The 15,256-nt window shown below is 40.7% G+C and overlaps 1 protein-coding gene across 4 annotated transcripts in view; it reads left to right on the top strand.

Moving 5' to 3' along the window:
* The first annotated feature begins 1,002 nt into the window (after nucleotides 1-1,002).
* tab2 (TGF-beta activated kinase 1 (MAP3K7) binding protein 2) overlaps nucleotides 1,003-15,256 on the top strand; it is a 58,452-nt gene continuing 44,198 nt past the window's right edge. For 3 of the 4 annotated variants that reach the window (XM_007254897.4, XM_007254895.4, XM_007254893.4), the window contains exon 1: nucleotides 1,003-1,340. The gene's annotated coding sequence lies outside the window, so the exon portion shown is untranslated. The remainder of the gene's footprint in view (nucleotides 1,341-15,256) is intronic. The other variant, XM_007254896.4, reaches the window with a different exon arrangement.

The raw sequence follows: 15,256 nt of genomic DNA, 5'->3' as shown, positions 1-15,256 counted from the left end.
TTTTTCATTTAAACTTTCTAGAACAAAATTAATTTTTCTGTTTAAGTTTTTTGTAATTACATTACAGTGTTTGAACCATAGACTGTATATAAGGATGGGTAGCACAACAGAGGTTGAAAAGTGAAGCCACTACGTCTCTTACGCCCACTGGTGGCTGGCTCCAGTACAACTTTTAACATCCAGGATTTTTTTTGGAGGTTGGGTTCTGTACATTCTGCAAGCCCCCCTCCTGTGTCAATAACCCCCAGTGTTTTTCTTTACAGTTAATAAGTTTTATAGGAGCTATTACGTGATATTTAAAGGGGTGTGGCGATGTGGTGATTGACAGCTGAGAGCAAGTTGATTGACAGGTCACCTGAGAGCGTGAACGCGCACCGCCACTGTGGCTCAGTCGCGGAGCTCACAGTCAGATCTTTCTGGCATTCGGATTTTACTGTTAAAAATTACATTTCTGAAGTAAAGCAATGGCTTTAACTGTTGTAACAGACCCTCGGGGAAACGTTCTCTGCAGCTTTTCGGTTATTGGATAATTTCCCTCCATCAATTCATTAGTAATCATACTTTGTTCTTCTCCCTAATTTTAGTATCTAGGTTAGGTTTTTAACCTAGCGTTAGGTAACACTAACGAACTAGATGGCAGCTTCCATTTCGGCCATATTTTGGCTTTAAAACGGTTTAATGAGACTGAATGGGGACGTCCTGTCCATACTTATATACAGTCTATGGTTTGAACATGGTGAAATTATGGTGATTAATGGCCCCTATATGAATATTGTGGTCCGCTTTGTAACAAAAATCCTAGCACTGCCACTGACACATCTCCTCCATCATGGCAGTGATGCTCGTGCCCATACTGATTAAAATCCGGTCAAAAGTTGGTCAAAAGTTGGTCAAAAGTTGTATGATGATGCTCGGTATTTATCGATCACACGCGCACACGCGCGCGCTCCCTGCGTGTCTGTGCTCGCGCTCCTCCTCGCGCCCTCTCGCGAGAGCTGCTCGTTTGTCCGACCGCCATATTGTGTGACAGTATTTTGATTCGTATCCGCTGGAAGCGAGAGAAGGGGTGTCGAAAAGAGAGAGAAAAACAAGGGAGGGGAGCCGGAGGTGGGGGGACGAGAGAAGAGGCCGAAGAGGAGCTGTCAGGAGGGAAACCTGTCCTCCCGTGCGGCTGGAAACGGCTAGCGGGCGAGGCGGCGGCGGCGTCCACGGGCAGCCCGCGCTAGCAGCAGCAGGAGCGGCCTGGGTCCAGCGCGGCCCCCGAGCCTCGAGTTCCTCCTCCTCCGCGCTGCGGCGGCGCGGGTGTTGCAGGCGGCCCGGGGAGCGGCGGCGGCGGCACGGTGAGAGCGCGGGGGTTTATTGAGCTGTTTTTGGGGGCTGTGGGAGGAGAGCGGCGGTAGTTGAGGAGAGGAAAGGCCGTTTCGGGGAGAGCTGTGTGTGATAGACTCTCCGCCGCCTGGCTGAGGAAAAAGTTCAGCTGAAAGTTTAGCTCTAGTTTGACTCTAGTTTTCAGGAGAATTTGACCGGGGTTTCTCTTCACGGAGGACTGTAGAAACGGCCGGGTGTGTGAGAGGAGATGAGGAGCTTTAATCCGCGAGGTGTTTCTGTGTTTTTACTGTTTCCAATCAGAGCTACTCTCTGAAACTACGGTCAGGGTGTTTTTCGTTGGAGAGCTCTGGAGGAAAGTCAGCGGCTAGTCAGATAAACTAGATCTGCAGATTCTTAACGGCACTTAATCGTCAGCTTCTTTAGTTTAACAGCCACACACTGTTCAGTATAGTGTGTGATTTTTCAGTTGACACGGTTTACTGTGTTCACACTCCTCCTCTGAATACGCAGATAGGAATGGACTTATCTCGCTTTGCCTTTGGGGAACTGGTGAAGTTGGTTGTCACCGCTCCCCCTCCCCCTCCGAGCAGTGCACAGCAAACACACACACACACATAGTGCAGACTGAAGGGACAGAGAGCTAACCATACACACACACACACACACACACACCACCGAGTGACAGTACAGATATGGAAGAAGTGGAAACAGAAGAGCATTTGCACATTTCGTTGGTCTAGTAGCTTTGAGATTGGTGGTCTTGTAAATGAACCCTGACCCCACTCATCCCTCACACGAACTGTTCTCCCTCCTGCCTTCGGGAAGAAGGTACCGCAGCATCCGGTCCAGCACGACCAGATTCTGCAACAGCTTCTACCCCCAAGCCATCAGACTCCTTAACTGCAGAGACTGAACTGATGGTTTTTCTGTACATGCACACACACTCTTACCCCACTTACCCCAGAAAATGGAAAGCACTAAAAACCCTACTACCTCACTGGACTCTATTGCACACTGTGTAATAGAGTAATTGCTACCTCACCTGGTCCTTTTTGCACACTGCAAAATTTGCACACTGTCTTGTTATTTATTATTCTTTGTCTGTATTGTGTTGTATTGTCTGTCTGCACTTTTGTACCGTTGCACTATTGTTCTGTCTACACTGTGTTTATGTGCACCATGGTCCTTGGAGGAACGTTGTTTCGTTTCACTGTGTACTCTGTATATAGCTGAAATGACAATAAAAACCACTGACTTTGACTTGACTTTGACACATGCCATGCAGAAGTTCTACTACTGCTGCTGAGATTGCTCTCAGTCTGTACTGGATTTGATAACCACTTATTAAATTGTACTGATGATAAAGTTAACCCTCCTGTTATGTTCATTTGTCATTTTGTTATGGTGTTCCTGGGTCAATTTGAACCGGTGCATGTTTAATCATCCAAAAGATGTCAAAACTAAAAAATCCTAAAAAGCAGTGTAAATATGTTTATTCTAATTATTCTATCAATAGCTAGTGCAGTGGTGTTCCTTACCTCTAACATGTGGTTCAGTAAGGTTAATTCATTTATTTTTCATAAAAAAATATGTTAAAGCTTTTTAAAATGTTTCACTACTTTATTACTTTTGAAAGACCATCATATAAAACACAACAGTTTACATAACATTAAAACAAATCATTGCAGTTTTGTTTTTGTTTTAGTTTTTGCAGGGGGTGGTTGTAAATATGTGAGATGAACCATTTTCATGTTACATGTTGTTTACACTAATTATGAAGCTTTATACTGAAAAAAATATTTGTTACTATTTTTCCTAGATCTTCAAACTTTAAAACTGATCAATTTGACCCATAACAAAAAAGGAGGGTTAAAAGTTGATTTCTCCACATAATACCTTCCAAAGATCTGCCTCACTTACACAAGCACACATCTCACAAAGGACACTTTGCACTGAACACAAATCAATTTTAATTATTTCCTGCACATCATTTAGTTGCACATTTTTCTTTTGCTCTTAACTTCAGTTAATGTGTCTGTTTTGCTTTAATTGTGTTTGACGTGGCTTAGTCTTTGTGCTCTATATTTTATGTATTCTATATTGTCTGATTAGTACTAATTGCTAAATGATAATAAGTTTAAAAACAAACTACAAATAAGCATTATGATGGTATTTTTGAATTCTGAAGTCACATTCTGCCATTGTTAGAAAATAACAGATATTATGAAGAGTATAAATAATTTGACAGTTTAATATTTTTTAACTGGAAAAAGCAAGTTTGCGTGACAGTGTGTATCACAAAAGTGTCTCATGACCTGGTTCATGTTCAGTATACTCACACACAGCAGGACAAGAAGAAATTGCAGCATATGTGGTGTTGCTCAGCTTACCAATAAGACTCAATGAAGAAATGTATTATATGGCTTTAAACTGTGCAGTTGCTTAAGGTGGAATAATTAACTGTCACGTACTTTCATTGATGTTTCAGAAGGTTTTGCTGGATTTGTATACTTAGTATTTAATTAGAGAACATGTCAATATTAGTATAGATAATGCACTTTAGAACTTTAGAACAAAGTGTCTTCTGTACCTGTTAATAACAGTAATGAAAGTTATGACTTTCTGCATTGGTGATTGTTCTGTGAGATTTTTTGACCCCTGTAAGAGGCCCTTGCTATTGGGTTTGTGACCAGTGTAGAACATTAACTGACAGCTAGTTTTAGGTAAACATTGAGAAACCTGCTTTGGGTAGTTTATTTTGTAGGAATCATATTCCTTTCGTTGTTGGTGCGATGTGGACTTGATTTTGGAAATAGTGACCAATCACCGATTTGCCGCATTTTAGATGCTCCAGTGGATGTGTATGCTTATAGGGATGCACAGTGATATAGGAATATAATTGGTGGCAGTTGAGTATAAATTACGCCAGATATATAAAACTGGTAGTTAAAAGATGTACTGTTGAAGCTCTTTTGTGCTGACCTCAAGCTCTTGGTGGGAATGACCATGATGCTTTTCTTTATATTACAAGTGAGTGGAGCGTCAGCATGACCCTGAAGCTGTTGTTTTAAATGTTATCTATTTTGGAAAATGTCGACTGAGCATTTTCCCTTTTTTTGTACTGTTATGTTGTTTTTGTATTGCTATGCATGTATTGTAATGCACAGTTCTAAACATATAATGAAAGTAATGCTTAAAGAAAACTGACAAAATGTCTAAATTGCATTACCTTCGTTTAGCAACAGAGGGCACTCCTCATGCTGCAGACTGTGCTCATATGACATAGCAAGGCTGGAGGCTGAGTGAGGTAGAGGTCTCCAGTAAACACACACAACAAACTACTACTTAGCCTGGGAAATGTAAGTGCAGCCAAGCCAAGTACTGAAAAAGCTTTGACTAATTTCTGTTCTTTATTTATGGTGTTTTACATTTATATCAGGACATCCAGCAGTGTTATCAGATTTGTTTTGTTCATATGGTTCACCCCTAGTGTGTCCGACCTCCTTTGAATGTTTGCTAACTGGTGTGTAAGTGCATGTTCACTGTATGAGTGGATTAAAGGCGGAGGTCATATTCCACCTGCGTCTAACACAGATGCGTGTTGGTTGTCTTGTCTTGTTTTGATTCATACTGTTTGCAGTTACATCAGTTTGATTGGATAGAAAAGGAAGTTTTACTGTTGTGTTGACTGGCAAATATGGGCCTGTGTGTCCCTGTTCTCAGACTGTGGTACACTCCCTGAGCAGGGCTGCTCTCCACAGCAAAGAGTTTATAGGTGTACGGCGGTAACTCACACCAGCTGTGGTTGCAGTCCCGCTGCTCAGTGCAGGGTGAATGCGTGGCTGGCTGCACTGTAACCTGCTGCAGCACTGTCACTCTGGTGCCCTGAGGTAGCAGGTACTTCTGCAATGATTAGTCACCATAATCAACAATGTTGATTATAAAAATATGATGACTCCAAAGTTTTAGCTAATCATTCATTTGTAATTACAGTGTATATAAAAAAAATCCTAGGGACTAAAACACAAAGGGGGGGGGGGGGGGGGGGGGGTAAAGCACTGCTCATGCAATAAGTTTACACTCAGCTTGATCTCCAAAAGTGACAGACACAATATATTAAATATTTTACTTAATCTAAAAACATTTCACATTTGAATTTCTTCTGGGGATTTAAAGGACCTTTAATCCCACATTTGGCTATTTTTATCATTTTTAACTGATAGATAAAGCTAGGAAGAGGAGCAGTGCCCACAGGAAGCTGCGATAGAGGGCATGGCAGAAATAATAGTTGACTAGTTGACTAATCTAAATAATAATCAACAGATTAGTCGATTACCAAAATAATCATTAGTTGTAGCCCTTGTAGCAGTGCACCTTAACCACCAAATTGTTTGAGGAATGTTCAGCTGTTGTTGGGGGTGTAACTGTACATGTATTGTGAAGTTTATTGCTGTTTTCAATTTTAAATGTGGGCTCAATTTGAAGGTTGAGGTAAATAAACATAAATAGAAAGGCTGCATCACCTGGAACAGTAACATCCATTTAAGTCTTCTTAAAAAGTTCAGCCATTTTAACAAGGAACACGTATTGTAAACATGTTTAAAGAAAAAAATAATCAAAAATGTTTTATTTTTTGCTTGGTTTTAAAGGTCACCTTCCGCGAAAATCAGATTTTTCTTGTTTTTTGTGGAATACAGTAGGTCTCTCCGAGTTGAATGTGTACACCTGCACATTAAACTGTTTTGCAGCCCCCATTGTCTGCAGGAGCTAAGCAAAGAAATCCCCCCTCCCCCCCTCCGAAAAACGGGTGAATTTTGAATTATCTTTCTGCCTACGTAGGCAGAAACTCACAGACCAGCCCACCTTGGCTCGAGAAACTCCCAGAGGCGGAGCTGAAGCGACGCAACATCACCGCTCATCAGTTAGGAGGTGGGAGGCAGTGAGCGGCAGAGCGGTGGAGGGGCGTCGCAGTGCTCCTAGCCAATCAGAGGAGAGATATTTGCATGCTGTTTGCATGTATGAATATTCATGAGCAAAGCTGGAATCCGGTCATTTTGGACACACCCCTAAAACAGTCCATTAAAAAAGAGCTATACAGAGACACCTGAGCACTTTTTTTTTTTACAAAAACGGCTCACATGTCATTCATTCATACTAGAGACCACAACTAGACATTTTAAAATGAAAGAAAAAACGACGGAAGGTGAGCTTTAAGGAAAATGTAGATTTGCTCTTCCTGACAAGCGTTTTCACCAGTTTAAAAAATATTTTACATGCTAATGTTTTACATGGATTTTTTTTCTAAGTAACTCAGCGTTGGGCAGGTGTTTTGGTTGTACTTAGAGGAGTTTTGAATGTCGAATAAGTTTGGGATAGACAGAATTGCTTACACTGCTATGTTGATACAGTGACCGTCAAATGCATCTCAGCTTTCTGAAGGGCTTTTTTGCTATTAGATGGGTTTTTGTTTCAAATGCACCTTGGCTGCATTTGAACTTTGATGCATTTGCATGTTTACTACCCACAATTGTAGGGCTCTTTTTTATATAAACACATTTAAATCTACAATACTCCCAAAGCTTTGTTAATCTTTTAAAAATGATAGAAAGTGAAATGTGATTTTACAATTGAGACATATAGTTTCTGTTGACAGGTAATTTTCAGTCTGGGATGGCTGATGGCATGCATGTGGATGGTTGTGAAAAATGTTAGTCTGGAGCCCTAAAAGCTGTCATATTTTGCATCTCTACATAAGTATTTGACCCTGATTTTGTTTAAATGCAGAGGAATGTGGCTCTGTGATTTATTACAGTGGTTTGCATTAATTGTATTGCAGGATCCAATAAAGATGCCTTGCAGTTTAACATGAATTTTAACCAAAGTGCCTCATTCAGATTTGTGTTGTTAATATGTAGCATCTTAAATAAAAGATGTTTTAAAGGTTTTTAAAGAGATTTTAACTTTTAAATGATGAACTCTGTTTTTTAACTGTGCTGCTTTATCGATCAAACAGGACTAATAATGCTCTCCTGAAACTGATTTTACATACGGCTGATTAGTGTTTTACATTTTACAATTTGTGCAATTTTCATATGTTTACATCTGAGTACAAGGGCAAAATAGACAACAGCAATAATCATAATTTTCAGTGAGGCAACAAATTCATAAATATTTGTATTCAAACTAAATTACAAGGCACAGATCAAAACTGCTTTGTGTTTTTTAAAAGATTAGGCTGCAGAAAAATATGGCTGTAGTACCAAAGACAAATGAAGAACCAAGAACGCAAACCAGAGAATGTCTGTGGCCGAATTATGTTTCCTTTTACAGCAAGCTAGGATGTGTTTTTAGTTTTGACCTTGTCTGTCAGATACTCAAACTCCGTGATCGCACCTGTGGTGGGGGTAAAGATGAAACTAAAACTTTGCGTGTCAGTTGGTTGCGTGTCAGTCGGTTTAGACAAATGTCTAATATAGGCCACATTAAAAAGCTGTATATTCAGTTTGTGTATCTCCAAAATGGCAATTTTTCAGGAGAAAACCTTCTTAACTTTCATTTGAAGTATAAAATAACTGATTCAAATTCTTTTTTAAATGTTTGTATTGGTCCATAATCATGACGTTTGTGCACAGGTTAATGAAGAACTAGGAAAAGAATAGGGTTTTTAGGCATAATAATGATGTGCTGTAATTGTGTGCAAATAAGGAGTCATACAGTAATTGCATTTAATTTCATAACCTAAAAACATATGCATGTTAAGCATGCAGTGCTATGTGTTAAGGTGGATTAACATCAAAGGACGTCAATCTTATCACTATGTAGTTTATCCTGTACAGCTCTTTGTTTCAGATTTTAATTCTGAAATGTAACTCAGTGTAAAGCTTTGGAAAGGGGGAGCTTTTTGCCTTAGCAGGTTCCATTAGTAGACCCCCACCCCTCTCCCCTGCCACACTTGAGTGGGACTGAAATGTGCCAAGTTTGCCAACCAGTACAAATGGAGAAGTTGAAGTCTTGTTAGCTTTGGGAGCATAAGCCGCGCGACTGTGTGAGGGTACATTGTATTCGGTTACACATGGAGTCCTTTTCCTCCTCCCGTGTCTTTAAGCAGTCGGGAGGGAGTCTCAAAATATTATGGTTAATTACTGCCAAGCCTGTGATCCTCAGGCTCTTGAAAAACCAGTTTTGAGGTTTGTCGTCTGCAGTGCGTGCAGCTTGTGTCTTAAGTCGAGCAGTTGGAGGCAATTGAAGCGAGAGAGAGTGACAGGGTCTGCTTGGTGCACAAAGTTGCTTGGTCACAGAGTCCTTCAGATCTTATTTGCTTCCTTATATCTGTCATAGTGTTTTTGCTTTTTGTCGCTCAAGTGTTTATTTTTCCGTTGTGGGTTTGGCGTATCTGACACCCCCTTCTAGTGCCTCCCTCTCTCTCTTGCTCTCACTCACTCACTCACTCACACACTTTCTCTCGCTCTCTGCTAGGCCTTAAGTTATCTGTGTCTCTATAAGAGATACTGCTGTTGGAGTGCAAAGGAAAGACACTTGCATTTGTGAACTGTGTAGATAAGAACTGCATTGTTGGAATACCAGCACAGTCTCTTACATGGAGTGGCACCAGTCAAGAAGAGGATTAGGGCTAGAGAGAGGGAGAACCCCAACCACCCTCAGTTCAGTGTTGTGATTGACTTGTTTTGTGAAATGCAAATGGCATTTACTGCCATCCTTATCAGAACATCCTCTCTCCAGACATCCTGTCTGTCTTTTGTTCATCATGCTAGTGTCAAGTATTTTGTAAGGTTTTAAAGCAGAATTATGCAATACAACAATTAATATATCTTTTGCCTCCTAGCTCACGCTCCCTACAGTGAGCACTCTACACATGAATTTCTGGAAAAGTTTCAAGAAAGTATAAAAAGCTAGTTTTCAGTTGGTACAGCTACAACATATATATAAGACCTTTTGAAGTAAGATTGAGCTTCATAACCCATAAATGTATTCTGCACTGTGTTGTGCATTTTCTGTTGCTCCAATTGTACATTTTAGTTTAGAGCGGATGATCTGATTGTTGCAAGTTCACATTGTCAGTCGGTCAGTGGAGTATTCAGTATTTAGGGTTTACAGGTGCTGGTCAACGAATTAGAATAATTTGAAATAGTGCAATCATGAAATTCTTTGAATGCATTTTTTGTGCAGAAAGCAAATCAGTTGTTCACCGCACCTGTCCTACTCGTTAGACTAATCACAGAACTAGGGTTGCAGCGGTAACCGGTTTCACGGTATACCATGGTATTAAAATGCACGGTTATCATACCGTGTGTGTTTGCTTATTACCGGTAAAACGCATGCCAGCGGACAAACTCACCCGCGCAAGCGCAACTCTGCTCCGCTTCAGCTTCTCAGCACACAGCGGTGAGAACAGCAGAAAGTGCATCAGACTAAACAAATCTCAGTCCGCCTAAAAAAAGGCTAAACTAAAATCAGCAGTGTGGGACTATTTCGGATACCCGCCGAACGCACCCGAGGATGGTTATCCGATTTGTAATCAATGTGGCCGTAAAGTCACAGCTAAAGGTGAACATACGTCAAACCTGTTCTCCCATCTCCGAGAACACCACCCCGCTCTGCAGCGCAAAGTATGTGTTTAGTTTATCATTTAATCTGAACCTAAATAAAACCTCTTTGTAGTCGTGCACAACCCATGCGGTAAGCGCCCGCAAAAGCGCTGAGTTATCCGAAATTTGGGCACGCAGGTGCCGGCGTGAAGTGCGTGCTACGATGGATTCACGTGTCCGTGTAAAGGTCCTGGCCGGACTGGATGTGAAAGACGCCATTCATTTACATGCGTTCATTTTCTAATTCTGACGTGCCTGTTTTTCATATGTTAAAACCAAACTCGGTGTGAAAGCCTTAAAATAGAAATCTCTATTGTGAGGATCATGTCAGAAATAAATCCCCTCTTTCTGCAGTATCTGGTTATATACCAACTTGGCAGTAAAACGGACGTTTATAACAGTTGTTGATCAGACACTGACCCAGGCTCAGTTTATCAGATAATAAATAATTTAAACTTAAATAATTGTACTGAATATTTTAAATACAGGATCTTTACTTATTAGAGTACATGTAATGTGTATAACGTGTGTGTGTATGTGTGTATATATATATTATATATTTACATATATATATATATTTTATATACACTCTTAATGCCCTTAAGAGTAGTGCAAAAACCTGGTTTCCTTCACCTGATGGTGTACACCTTTTTTTTTTTTTTAAGGAGACATTAAAATTATAATTGTTCCAGGTTTCTACAATAAATAGTTAATTGAACAAAAAACCTTTGTTGTAATTTCTTTAAGGGTGATACCGTGATAACCGTGATACCGCGGTATTTTCTGAGATGGTTATCATACCGTGAAAATCTCATACCGTTGCAAACTTACACAGAACTCGTTACCTGGAAAAAATTGCTCAGCTGAGCTTTCCAAAAGGCCCATTTAGGCCATTTAACTGTGACACTGTTGTTTTATGGAATTAGAATAATGGAGAAACCGTTTCATTGAATTTGAATAATTTTTATTATAATTACAATCATCACTTTCTCAGTATTTTGTGGCTGCCCCCTTGGCTTGTATGACTGCCTGAAGTCTCCGCGGCATCGATTTGACCAGCTTGTCGCAAGTTTCCGCACTCACAGCTTCCCAGGCAGTGGCGATGTTCTGCTTCAGTTGGTCCAGCGTAGTAGGCTTTCTGTCGCGAATTTTTCGCTTGACGATGGCCCAAAGGTTTTCAATGACATTGAGGTCAGGCGAGTTGGCCGGCCATGCCAAAACTTCAAGCTGTTTTTTAGTGAACCAATCTTTGGTCGACTTTGCCGCATGAGCCGGTGCAAGATCCTGTTGAAATATGAAGTCTTCTTCGCCGAACTGTTCCTCAACAGTCGGAATCAGGAACGTTTCCAGAACATCTTGATATACGGCAGCATTGACAGTCTTCTTGAGGAAGCAGAGTTTCCCTACACCTCGAGCGGACATGCATCCCCAGACCATAACGCTCTGGGGAAACTTGACGGATCTTTTCACGCACTCGTGGTTGTAGGTTTCGCCACCACGACGCCAGACACGAGGACCTTGGTCACCGAAGGAGATGCAGAAGCGTGATTCGTCACTGAAGACCACTTTCTGCCAGTCTTCAGCAGTCCACTCGCCGTGTTCTTTGGCCCACTTCAGCCGTTTCTCCATTTGTTTCTTGTTCAGCATCGGTTTTACTGCTGGAACGCGAGATTTGAAGCCAAGTTGGCGCAGACGACGGTAAGTGGTTGATCTGGAGACGTCGGCGCCGGTCTGCTTGTTCCACAAGTCGGTGAGCTCGGAAGTGGACTTGAACCGGTTGCTGACTGCGATCTTTCTCAGCTGCTTGTTGTCTTGAGAGCTTTGCAGACGGAAGACTGGCTGATGCCGAGCTGCTCAGCAATTTTAGTTTGGGTCAAGCCTTGTTGGCGAAGGGCTTGAATTTGAGCCACTATTCTGGTTGAGAGGTCGCGCTGCTTACCCATGATTGATTTTACAACTTAGAAATTCTACTCAACCCTGACTTTATACTGCACAGTGAACACTCTTCACAGAAAACAAAAATTCGAGCATTTATTCTAATTCAATGAAACGGTTTCTCCATTATTCTAATTCAATAAAACAACAGTGTCACAGTTAAATGGCCTAAATGGGCCTTTTGGAAAGCTCAGCTGAGCAAATTTTTTTCCAGGTAACGAGTTCTGTGATTAGTCTAACGAGTAGGACAGGTGCGGTGAACACCTGATTTGCTTTCTGCACAAAAAATGCATTCAAAGAATTTCATGATTGCACGATTTCAAATTATTCTAATTCGTTGACCAGCACCTGTAGTTAAACAATATCTGAATAAGTTGATGGAGACAGTTTTGGATCCTTTAACAGAGGTTGTGCATGTGATGTAAGTATGTAAAGATGTGACATAGCTAGAAAAAAAATTGCCAAAACCATCAAGACCACTCTGTTTTTTTTTTTAATTAATATATTAGCTGCTGTAAGAATGATTGTGCCAGGATGATATCATTAATTTGGACCTCTAGCAGTCCAAATTCATGAGCTCTAGGAGTAATTTATTCCCAACTCTGCCATAGCATTAGTCATTTCTGGAGATGTCCATATGGACTATTGATAAACTAATAGTCACAAAAAACTGTTATAAGTATAAAATATTTCAGCTGATATCTCCATTTGTCTTGCTGGACTGTCTTGAAAGGAATAAGTGATGTGTAAAACAAATATATCATGAGACATTTAGATATATCAAGAGCCTTAATTAGCAAGTGCTGTAATAACAGGCACAGTTGTCCAGTGCTCTTTTATTACACATTCAGAAAGGAATATTTTGGGAGCATTATGATATTGTTTAAATGTCACCAAATCCTTCAATACTTTTGATGATAAATTTATCACTTTTTTCACATTCATGTATCTGCAGGTCTGGCAAGCCATAAACAGTGTACCCTTTGGCCAGTCAGCTCATTTTGACATTAGATTTATTCAGCACTAAGTCAGCTGTGGAAAAACGTGGGCTTAGGCTAACTACATGCATGAGCATGAATGAAGATTGAATATCAACACAAGGCCCACCTCAGGAGCCCAGCTTTAAGGGGAATAGTCAGTGTGTACTGTAAGGCACAAAGTCTGCATGCTGTACTTGAGACTGTTAACCAAAAGCTTGGAGCTTTTATCAGCTAAGTGGGCTATGTTCAGCTGCGTTTGAACTTAAAGTGCTTGGGGATCGGGTTCCCTTTTGTTGATGTGAGAGTCTTTTTGCTGGAGTGTGGTTTAGCTCTCTTTGCCAACAAAGGTGTCATTATACCCCTGTGTGTCGTTTTGGCCTGAGGAAGAAGAGCTGGTGGATAAAAAAGAATCAGTGCTGTGGAAGGGGCGTCATACTCATGCAGGTCAACTTATCCTTTGTTCTCTGTCCTTCCCATTGCATAAATGAGGTGCTCCAATAGTGCTGGACGATATGGCCAAAATTTATATCACGATATATTCCTTAATTTCGGTCGATACGATATAATTTCGATATCGATATAAATACTTTGAAGGCCTCAGAAAAACTGCTAAGAATCCCTGCAATGGAAATCTGTACACTAATGTCTGAAATTTTAAATTTAAGTCTTTAAAGCCTCCTCTCACAAAAACTCTATAATACTTTATAAATAAAAAATATCAGAATAAATCAATGCTCACTTTTATTTGCATTTAGCAAAATAAAAACATGACATCCCTGTCAAACATAAACCTATAACCTATATACAAATTACCAATATAAATAACTTTACATTACAACAGAGGCAGAGCTTCTTATTCTTTTGTAAACATATTTAACAGATCAAAACAAAAGTGCTTCAACCAGAATAGGGAATAAAAAAAGCCTTCATATATATAAAGTAGGGGTGGGAATCTTTTACTATCTCACGATTCGATTCGATTCCGATTTTGGGGGCCACGATTCGATTCAAAATCGATTTTTGATTCAAAACGATTTGATTTATAAAAATTTATTGAAAACTTATTGAAAAAAAAGCCTCCAAAATATACACTGGTCCTGGAGAAGGTAATGTGTTACAAAAACAATAAAATGTGCAGGAATGTGGGTCCTCAGTGACAGAGGAATCACTGGGATATCACAATGACGTTAATGAACAATAAATAAATAATAAATAACACTGATTTATTACCAGGCTACTAGCGGTGGTGTGTAGGTGACGCTGCTGGGCTGATGTGATGATAGCAGTGGAGCGCTAAAGTTCAGGAGCAGCTGCTGATTAACTAGTTAATTTTAGGCCGTTGTATTTCTTCAGAAAGGGGGCAGGAGGTGGAGAAATTAATTCATATTGTCCATTCCTTAATTCCTCTGTGATGGGGAGCTGAAATTAGCTCTGATTAGCTTATTGTTATTTTTCCGTTCCGCCTTAAATGCTGCAGCCCGCTGCCACCTGTAGCGTTATTTAAGGTGGAACTGGAAAGTTAGCTAGTTAGCTAGCTAACAGAAACTGAAACTAACTACTAGCGATCTTTTTTATGCTTGTTATGAAGCATTCTGCCATAAAACATTAAAACTACACGTTAATCTAAGGTAATATAGTGCTTGTTCTGCCATCTTACCGGTGATTCTCATACACCTACGCTCTGTGTGGGTCTGACGGTAAGTTCAAACTGCAGCGGCCACGGTCGCTTTGGGCAGTGGGAGGCGGAGCGAAAAACGCTTCGTGCCGCTGCAGTGTGAATTTACCGTGAGGGGTAGGGCCAAGGGAAGAAATGGGATTGGACCTTAGAATCGATTTTGGGACATTTTAAATCGATTCTGAATCGTAGTAAATGAGAATCAAGATTCTTATGTGAATCGATTTTTTGGCACACCTCTAATATAAAGGGAACGTAATATCCCTGTCAAATAAACAAACCTATATCAACTATAAATAACTTAGATACAACATAAACTACAAAAGTGTTTTAGCCAGAATAAGGAAGATATTGTGTGTAGTGAATCTGCTTGAGGTGGAGGAACGGATGTATTACTGTTGCTGGTCGGCTCCACTCTCCAGATCAATTTGGAGCAAGCTGAAGTCTGAAGTTTATCAAACCTTTGAATGCCGAACCACTGAATTAGACCTGCCTCCCTCAACAATTCTTCATCTAAAATGTCCTGTGATGAAAACGAGCAGGTAAGGGTCGGTTTCCTTTCATCGCGGGAGGTTTTAGGTGCGGAGCGGAGAGGAGCGGAGCGCAGCCGAGATCCGCTCGGTTAGAGTCGGTTTCGTTTCATCGTGGGCGGGTTTTAGGTGCAGAGCGGAGCGCAGCCGAGATCCGCTCGGTTAGGGTCGGTTTCACTTCATCGCGGGCGGGTTTTAGGT

This window comes from Astyanax mexicanus, chromosome 1 (assembly GCF_023375975.1).
Source record: "Astyanax mexicanus isolate ESR-SI-001 chromosome 1, AstMex3_surface, whole genome shotgun sequence".
Classification (NCBI taxonomy): domain Eukaryota; kingdom Metazoa; phylum Chordata; class Actinopteri; order Characiformes; family Acestrorhamphidae; genus Astyanax; species Astyanax mexicanus.
This window is presented reverse-complemented; position numbering and strand designations above follow the sequence as displayed.